The sequence below is a fragment of the Bemisia tabaci genome, chromosome 4, assembly GCF_918797505.1.
Source record: "Bemisia tabaci chromosome 4, PGI_BMITA_v3".
Taxonomy (NCBI): Eukaryota; Metazoa; Arthropoda; class Insecta; order Hemiptera; family Aleyrodidae; genus Bemisia; species Bemisia tabaci.
In genome coordinates, this window is record NC_092796.1 from 59,660,812 (window position 1) to 59,669,941 (window position 9,130).

The window sequence follows — 9,130 nt, forward strand, 5'->3', positions numbered from 1 at the left end:
AACAAAAATCTGATCAGATCGTGGCAAGATGCCGACGGTGTAAGTCCATAACCACGTATCTCGTTTGCGGAGTTTGAAAACCTCCGCTCCTGTTTTATTTCTTTATAGGAGAACAAATCGACATCATTCCTTGAAGTTTTCGCAGAATTTACTTCGCACATAGAGATGAAAATCACGGCAGTTTTTAAATATTGCCGTTGATTTTTTCATCTAAAAACGAAAGTACGATAGGCAGTCTGCAATGTCGCAAACCGAGATACGTGGCTGCGGACTTATACACCGTCGATATGTATCTCCTAAGAAATGAATCTTCCATAATTTACAACCCCTCACGTTCTACTAAAATCGGGGGTATCTTTCTCTTTTCTTAAAATGATTTATTCCCTTAGTGAGTGGATAGAACAGGTTACTAAATCAAGCGTAAAATCATACATCGGCTCCAAACACAATGCATACTCCCCAGCGTGATTCACATCTTTGAATAATTGCGTCATAACGTTCGTTTTCCCACTTTGGGGAGATTAAATTCGTTATTTCTACGGGAAGGTTATGCGCACAGAGGAGAAAACAGCGAAAAAAATTGGGTAGTTACAACTTTCTGAGGAAGAAAAGTAGTTGCTGTAAAATATATTTATTTCCGAACAAGGACAACGGAAGGAAAAAGACAGAACCACCTTAAGCACAGCAAATATAAATAGAAAAATCAAAATATCCAAGTCCACAGAAAATTGCCTTTCAACTATTTTTTTTAATGTTTTGTACTTATGTGTTATTTCGTTCATTATAGGGCAATTTATAAATCTTACAACTTTTGGAACAGGGATAGTTTCTAACTCATTTTGCATATAAATACCAAATGAGGGGCTTGGAAGACGAGGCACATAAGTGCAGTTTTTTTGCTCTTTCGAGAAATACGTGTTTTAAGTTTCGAAATTACATGGATCCTTATGGCGGAAAGAAAGTTAAAACGGACTTTGTGATGCTTAAAAACTAAAATTCGGGAGCAAATTTTTCACAGAATATGCACGAGAACTAGTTTTACATGAAATCATTAACATCTCAATTTTTTCAAAAAATGCACTTATACGCCATGTCATCCAAGCCCCTATTATTTTATTCGCGCGTAGATTGGGTTACAGCAAGGATCAAGGGAAAAGTTTCCGCTTCTTTAATCGTCACTTTCCAGCTTAATTCATATTTAAATATGTACGTCATGATGTGGGTCAACCCATCACTCTCATTTAAACACTCCCCTGAATTAACGCACGTACACGGAGACTTGAACGCGGGAGTAGAAAAGCTAGGTTTACGGTTCCCGGGAATTTTGCGCAGTATTTCCATGTTTCATATCTTGTTCCACCGACACATCTGTAGCTCCTCCTGTATGATTGGATAAATCGGCGGTATATAACTCCCAAACCACGTATCTCGTATGCGGTGTGTAAAATCTCCACACCTGTTTCAATTTTTTGCAGGAAAATAAATCAACATCATTCTTTGAAGATTTCTCAGAATCAGTTCCACACAGTGAGGGAAATCGTGGAAGTTTTCCAGAATTGCTGTTGACTAGTTCTTCATGTAAAAAAGGAAATATGACAGGAAGTATGCAACGTCGCAAACCGAGCCACGTGGTTTAGGAGTTTCACCATCGACATACACAGAGAAAAAAACTTCGCGCGTGGGACCCGAAGTTGAGGTCATATGGATCTCTGAAGTTATCGGATCACGTATCTAAAAACTTGCGGTCCAGTTACCGAAGTTCGGGTCAAACATCTAAAGTACTCCGGTACATACCGACGTGCCTCAATGTCTGACCCGAACTTCGGCAGCTCAACCTCAAGTTTTCGGATGCGTGATCAGAAAACTTCAGAGATCCATATGACCTCAACTTCTGGTCCCATGCACGAAGTATTTTTCTCCGTGTATCATGTTATTTTACACAGTGCTCTTTGCGGGGCACAACCACGACGATTGAGACAAATTTATAAACAAAACCATAGATAAAGAAGACATAGGGAGTATGGAGGGATCCTATTGGTTGAAATTCGTCGTTCTTATAGACTAAGGGGGTAAATGATGGACTAACAATTGAGTCCTTCGTGTATTGCCGTTATTTAGTCGAGTATCTACTTCCTTTGTCTATTTCAACCACCTGCTTCCACCATCAGGAGCCCCCATATCCCTTTTGTCTTCTTTGTCTACAGCTTTGTCTATCAATTTCAACAATCAGCCCATAGGTGTAATATGAAGATGAATCCCTCTCACTTGTGCTCTATGATAAGAGCTTGTTTATCTTTTATGCTGATGCTCTCCGTTAAATATTCCTTCAGTGCGGGTAGGTCTAAGTCACTCAGCAGCCTGATTATTGAAATTTTTTGTTTGTCGGATCGACATAGATGACATAGGTTAAAAGGCGGAGCGTGATTGGTCGGCTATGTCTTATCGCTGCTTTATCGTGCCTTTGTCAGGTGGAATGATCGACATACTGTCAGAAACTTCAGAGGTGCCGTTAGCTTGTCGATCATTCCACCTGACAAAGGCACGATAAAGCAGCGATAAGACATAGCCGACCAATCACGCTCCGCCTTTTAACCTATGCCATCTATGTCGTCCCGACAAACAAGAAATTTCAATAATCGCCCCGCTGGTGCATTTATCACTAATAATAAAGCCAACACTGCCGTGCTAAGGAAGAACGCCGTATGAACCTTCAGGTGTTGCCAAGTTTCCTTTGATAAATCACGAAATTTCGGGAAAATTTATTAACCTTTCTCTTTAGATTTTTCAGGGAATTTCCTTTGTAATTTGATCTAAATAGTCTAAAAATTTCAAGGAAAAATACTGGTAACTTTTCTCAAAAATAAACATTTTGTCGGAGGAAATTTGGCAACTCTCGAATGTTCATACGGCGTTCTTCCTTAGTACGGCAGAACAAGCCTGCAGATTATTTCAAAACTTATTGATAGATTATATATATTTTACATTTCACAACCAACAAAAAGCTTCGATGCCATTTGAGGTAATGGAGATAAAATATGAACCACGGGAGATCAAGAGGTGTAAGTCCACGAACAGCGGTAAAAAAGTTATATAAAAGTACCTGACCACCAGAAAAAAAGGAGTATAAATTAAAATTGGTGCGTAAGAGGGTGAACGGTCAGTGCGACGCAAATGAGATATTAATGCTGACAAAGGGAAAAAAAATCAGACGAAAAAATGTGTAACGTGTTACTGGCGATATAAAAGCCACAAATAGACATTGGCCTTTCAATTGGGAGTCAAAAACAGAAGAAAAAAAATGATCGTACATAAATTGCGTGCCAACGTATTTAAGTACAATAAAAAGAAATGTAGATTCACTGATACAACCAGTCTATCAGTGTAGCTCTATCTCGGACATAAAGTGATTCGCCATGGCCATTCGGCTAAATTTTAAGTGGTAAAATCAACCAAATGTTTTGATCCACGTCAAAGTTACTGTTTAGATGGTTCGTTTATTCTTCTCCCATGAGAAATTTAAAAAGAAATGAATCGTGAAAAAAATCAGGTGCAAAAAAAGTACCTAATTAGCGGACAAATTGTTAGGGAATTCCTCGATAAAAAATAGGAAGGCATTCAACTCGAGGCGATAAGGAGATGAGCAATCTTCACTGGAGGGGCGGTAAAAAATTGCTGCGTAATTGGACAACAAAAAGAAACAAACCAACGATTATTTACTTTTAAAAAAGGCTACTTACTTTTAAAAAAAATTACAGAAATGATCCGTGAGAATTCAGAGACTTGATAAATGTTGCAGCACCAATAAATTGTAGAGTGGGCGAAAAGACGAAAGTAAGACGAAAGTGAGTTACCGTATGAAAACTTATAACATATTCAAATTCGATATGAGTAAGAGAGAAAAAAATTGAAACATACCAGGGAGATCAAGTGCTACTCAGGAGGACAAAAAATTGGTCTTAACAATGCACCCAGTCAAGGAAAAAAAAGGTGAGTGCCCTGTTAGACGATGAAAACAACGTAAATGTAGCTGCCGAAAAAGTATGAGCATATGTCGCAAAAAACGCTTTACACGCACCGTCATTGGTTAACGAATTAAATCCACACGTGTCTGGATTGCCTTCAAGGTTTTAAAACCCATCGAGTCAGGCATCCCCCCCCCCCCCCAAGACCCTTTTAGTTACGCCCATAGTCATTAAGCATCAATGAACATTAGAATATCTGTATTGTGACTTTTGAACAGGAACCTACCTCTATAAAGATGTACTTGGTGGCCAGGCCCCCTGGCCGCTACGCGGCTCAACCCCCAAAGGGCGCGAAGCGCCCTCTGAAGTCCAACTCGCGGACCCCTCGTGGGTAAATCTAAACAGAGTGGACTCATTTAGGGACTATACTCTATCGATGGGTGAAGTGATTTCCCCAACTACGAAAGGAGATGAAATAAAAATATTAATCATATATCCTTAGAATAATTGAAGAAATCTGCAATTCGTCACATATTGAGAAAAAAAAAGTTAGGCGTTTCGCCCTCGCGGTGTATACATGAGCATCGCATTTAGCAGAACGGACTTACTTACAGGAGGATAAAACTCCCATGTGATTTTTTAATTAAACGGAGCCTTAAGTGGTTTTTCGAGCGATTTCTGTTCTCGGCTCTCTTCTTCCACCCGTCATGTCGGATCTCTTCCTTTCAATTTCGTATGCATCCATTGGGATCATTAGCGCGCGTCTCCAATTAGGTTGAAAAAGTGTGTTTTTTTGTTGGTTTTATGGTCGTAACTTGTGGGGAAAAAACCTACCCGAAATACGATTAATATTTTCATGGTTAACATACCATAACGCTGCCGTGGTAAGGAAGAACGCCGTATGAGCCTTCAGGCGTTGCCAGATTTCCTTCGACAAACCACGCTGAGATGGAATCTAAGACCTGCAACTGTATTCGCTCAAAAACTTTCTTGATTCAGGAATTGCCCACCCAAACCCCTTGGTCATATCTTCATCTAGTTGGCAAGTTCTGAGGCAAAGTCTGTCACCGAGTATTTCAAAGAGCCTTGTTAAAAACGGGTCGAAATTCGCCCCTTTTTAGGCCCTCGATTTTGCCAACGGGACTTGCGCCAAATTGTTGCATATGATGCCCCTAGTCTCAGGTAAAAATTTCAGCTTGAGTTGAAAAGCGGTTTCAGAGATACGGGGGGGTGAAGTGGGGGAGTTGAGCGGCTGGCGTGCGCTCTTTCCGCGGCTGTTCCTCACCAAATCTTCGTTTTGATGTCACTCATTACATGTTTTCTTATGTAATTTTTTGCGTACTTTCCATTTCTGACCTTAAAAATTACTTACAACCACTTCTCAAGGCGCTAGGGGGTGAAAATAGGGGTTGAACGGCTGGCGGCGCGCTCTTCTGCGTCTGTTCCTCGCCGAATCATCGTTTAGTTGTCACCCATTACATGTTTTTCTATGTAATTTTCCGCGCACTTTTCATTTCTGACCTTAAAAATTACTTACAACCACTTTTGAAGGCGCTAGGGGGTGAAAATGAGGGTTGAACGGCTGGCGGCGCGCTCTCTCCGCGGCTGTTCCTCGCCAAATCCTCGTTTTGATGTCATCCAATATATATTTTCTGATGTAATTTTCCGCGTACTTTCCATTTCTGACCTCAAAAATTACTTAAAACCACTTTTCAAGGGGCTACGGATTTTTTCACAGTTTTTTTCGGAGGGGGGGGGGGGTTCTTTCAATTTGGGGGTGAGGGGGGTGCTTGGGTGAGGGATGGTTTTAAATAAATAAATTACGAACTAAAGGACAGAATTTTTATTAATCAGATTAATATACTACGCGAGGCATATCTCAGATTTGTTCTCATATTTGCTATATCATTTTTACGTGTAAATATTTATGTTCGGATGAAATCATGCGTATATATTTTCTCGTAAAGCGTGTGAGGTACACTGAAAAAACTTGAAAATATACGGCAGCAATAGATCTTAAGGAATATTACGAAATAAATTGAAAGAACTCCAAAAAGAAAAAAAAAACTGTGAAAAAATCCGTAGCCCCTTGAAAAACGGTTTTAAGTAATTTTTGAGGTCAAAAATGGAAAGTACGCGGAAAATTACATCAGAAAACATATATTGAATGACATCAAAACGAGGATTTGGCGAGGAACAGCCGCGGAGAGAGCGCGCCGCCAGCCGTTCAACCCTCATTTTCACCCCCTAGCGCCTTCAAAAGTGGTTGTAAGTAATTTTTAAGGTCAGAAATGAAAAGTGCGCGGAAAATTACATAGAAAAACATGTAATGGGTGACAACTAAACGATGATTCGGCGAGGAACAGACGCGGAAGAGCGCGCCGCCAGCCGTTCAACCCCTATTTTCACCCCCTAGCGCCTTGAGAAGTGGTTGTAAGTAATTTTTAAGGTCAGAAATGGAAAGTACGCAAAAAATTACATAAGAAAACATGTAATGAGTGACATCAAAACGAAGATTTGGCGAGGAACAGCCGCGGAAAGAGCGCACGCCAGCCGCTCAACTCCCCCACTTCACCCCCCCGTATCTCCGAAACCGCTTTTCAACTCAAGCTGAAATTTTTACCTGAGACTAGGGGCATCATATGCAACAATTTGGCGCAAGTCCCGTTGGCAAAATCGAGGGCCTAAAAAGGGGCGAATTTCGACCCATTTTTAACAAGGCTCTTTGAAGCCCACAAATTATGGAAAAAGATACCCCTGAGTATAAACTCTTTTAAAATTTCAAAATTGAACTAATTCACAGGGGGATTGATGTCAATTTACCATCAATCTCTTTTTTGCCGATCAAAGAATCTCACTGTCAAAAACACATATGATACTTAGCCGCTCAAGCCAACAATGGATCCCTAGACCTTATATTTTCTATTTGGACGTATTTCTGCCAAAAGGAACTATGTGCATTAAGACATAAGCCCTGAGACCCGTAAGAATATATGCGTAACAAGGCTCACGTCATAATGCACATAGTTCTGTTTGGCAGAAATACATTCAATTTGATGTTTCATTCGTCTCAGGAATCGGTAGATGAGGTGCAAGGAGGGATATTTATTGATGGGAAAGTTAGCGGAAGGCAAGAAAATCTCCACGATCCTTCGAGGACTGTAAGCTCGCGTTGCACATACTGGTTGGATATTGTGTCCACCGCACCGCGGATGGGAGGTCTGGTCTGACACCGACAAGTTACTAAGATCAAAGCGCGCACCGTGCTTTGCATGCAGTGCGTGAAGTATTCGTGCAGTCTTGTAGGCGCTTACATGCGTTGCCTGCCGACCGCGCTGTTTGGTGCAATACGTGAAGTATCTCTGCAGTCTTGCAGGCGCTAATATGCGTCGGCCGCACTGTGCTCGGCACGATTATTTGAACTCGCGTTAGAATTTTTAAAATTTCAAAATTGGACTAATTCAGAGGAGGATTGGTGTCAATTTACCATCACTCTTTTTTGCCGATCAAAGAATCCCACTGTCAAAAACATATGATACTTAGCCGATCAAGCCAACAATGGGTCCCTAGACCTTATATTTTCTATTAGGACGTATTTCTGCCAAACGGAACTATGTGCATTAAGACATGAGCCCTGAGACCCGTAAGAATATATGCATAACAAGGCTCACGTCATAATGCACATAGTTCCGTTTGGCAGAAATACGTCCATTTAATATTCTGAAAGTACCGGATGAGTATTTTACGAGGTGATTTTATTGCGTACTTTTTACGCCGAAATCCCCCCCGCCCAAGAAGCCCGCTTTAAAAAGTTTCGAGGACTCGAAAGAATTTTAAACGCGTCGGAATGACGGAAAATTATTTACAGTGAAGTACCATGACAAAAATCAAACCGCCATCGCCTCTCATTTTTCACTGATGTTACGTATTTCAATGTGGAATTGCTGCTTGGTTGTTGCAGATAAGATGAATGAGATTTCACTCTTTGATTCTGAAGATAAAGTTTTGACATTCATATTGTTTTCACGTACGAGGAGAGGAAAAACATTTGACGGAAGTCGCAGAAACACGTGCCACATCTAATTCGTTCTTGATGACATCGTTCGGTTCGGCGTGAAACCGAGACATTTTAATTTTGCGGATAAGTTGCGCTTAGAGACTTTCGTATTTCTTGGTTTCTGAATTACTTTTTTGCGTTTTCATCATTTTCGACACGTTATTTACCTTAGGACAAATGTATTCGCGAGTCAAAATTCGTTCATGGTTGAGTAAGACATCATAGTCACTGCCGATACGCGCTGGACCTAATACACCATGGCATCGAGCTGGGTAAAGAGACGGACTCCAATAACCAGAGTTAGAACGTACTTTAGGGTCAAAACAAGCAATACATGATCATACCACGTAGAGAACACTGTTAGAAATTGCTGAAACTTCTAAAATCTGTGATAAGAGTGAAAAATTGTGTTCAGCGACTTATACCTCTCGTTGGGAAATACAGACCTGTTTGAGTTAAGTCACGCACTAAACTAATTACGATGCACTTACTGGAGGGAAGTTTTCCTCATCAGTGTGCCAATTTCCTCTTGACAAGTTCAGAAGCACAGCAAAAGTGACGAGCAGTGTATCAAGAAAAGGAGGAAATTTTTTGTCAGATTTGACTTAAGTGATTCGCCGGACTCATAATTCATCCTCACTGACCTACTGGACTTGATTTTGAATTTTTTTGCGCGTGCGAGACAAGTGATTCTATCGATTCAGCTATGAACTCAGTTATCTCTCGCGAAAGAATTTTTGGAAACTTCCGATGTGTTCTCCGTATCCAACACCAAATCATGAGGAAGAATTAATATAAGTAATACGCTACTACATTACATTTAATTCCTATGACTTTAATTATAATTAATCCAGACATTATGATTATTGAATCTAAAGGGTATATAAAAATATTAATGTGTGAAATTAAAGATGGCTTAACTAATCAAGTTGTTAGATTGTCGAGAGAGAAATCTTCCCATTATTTGAAACAAGATGAAACTATCCACCATAATTCTGAACTAAAATATTCAGTCATGACAGATTTCAGCACAGTTAAGGTTCAAGTTATTACAATTGAACTGCACAAAAATTTGACGAAATGTCCTAAAATCTGTTACATGCGTATTGCT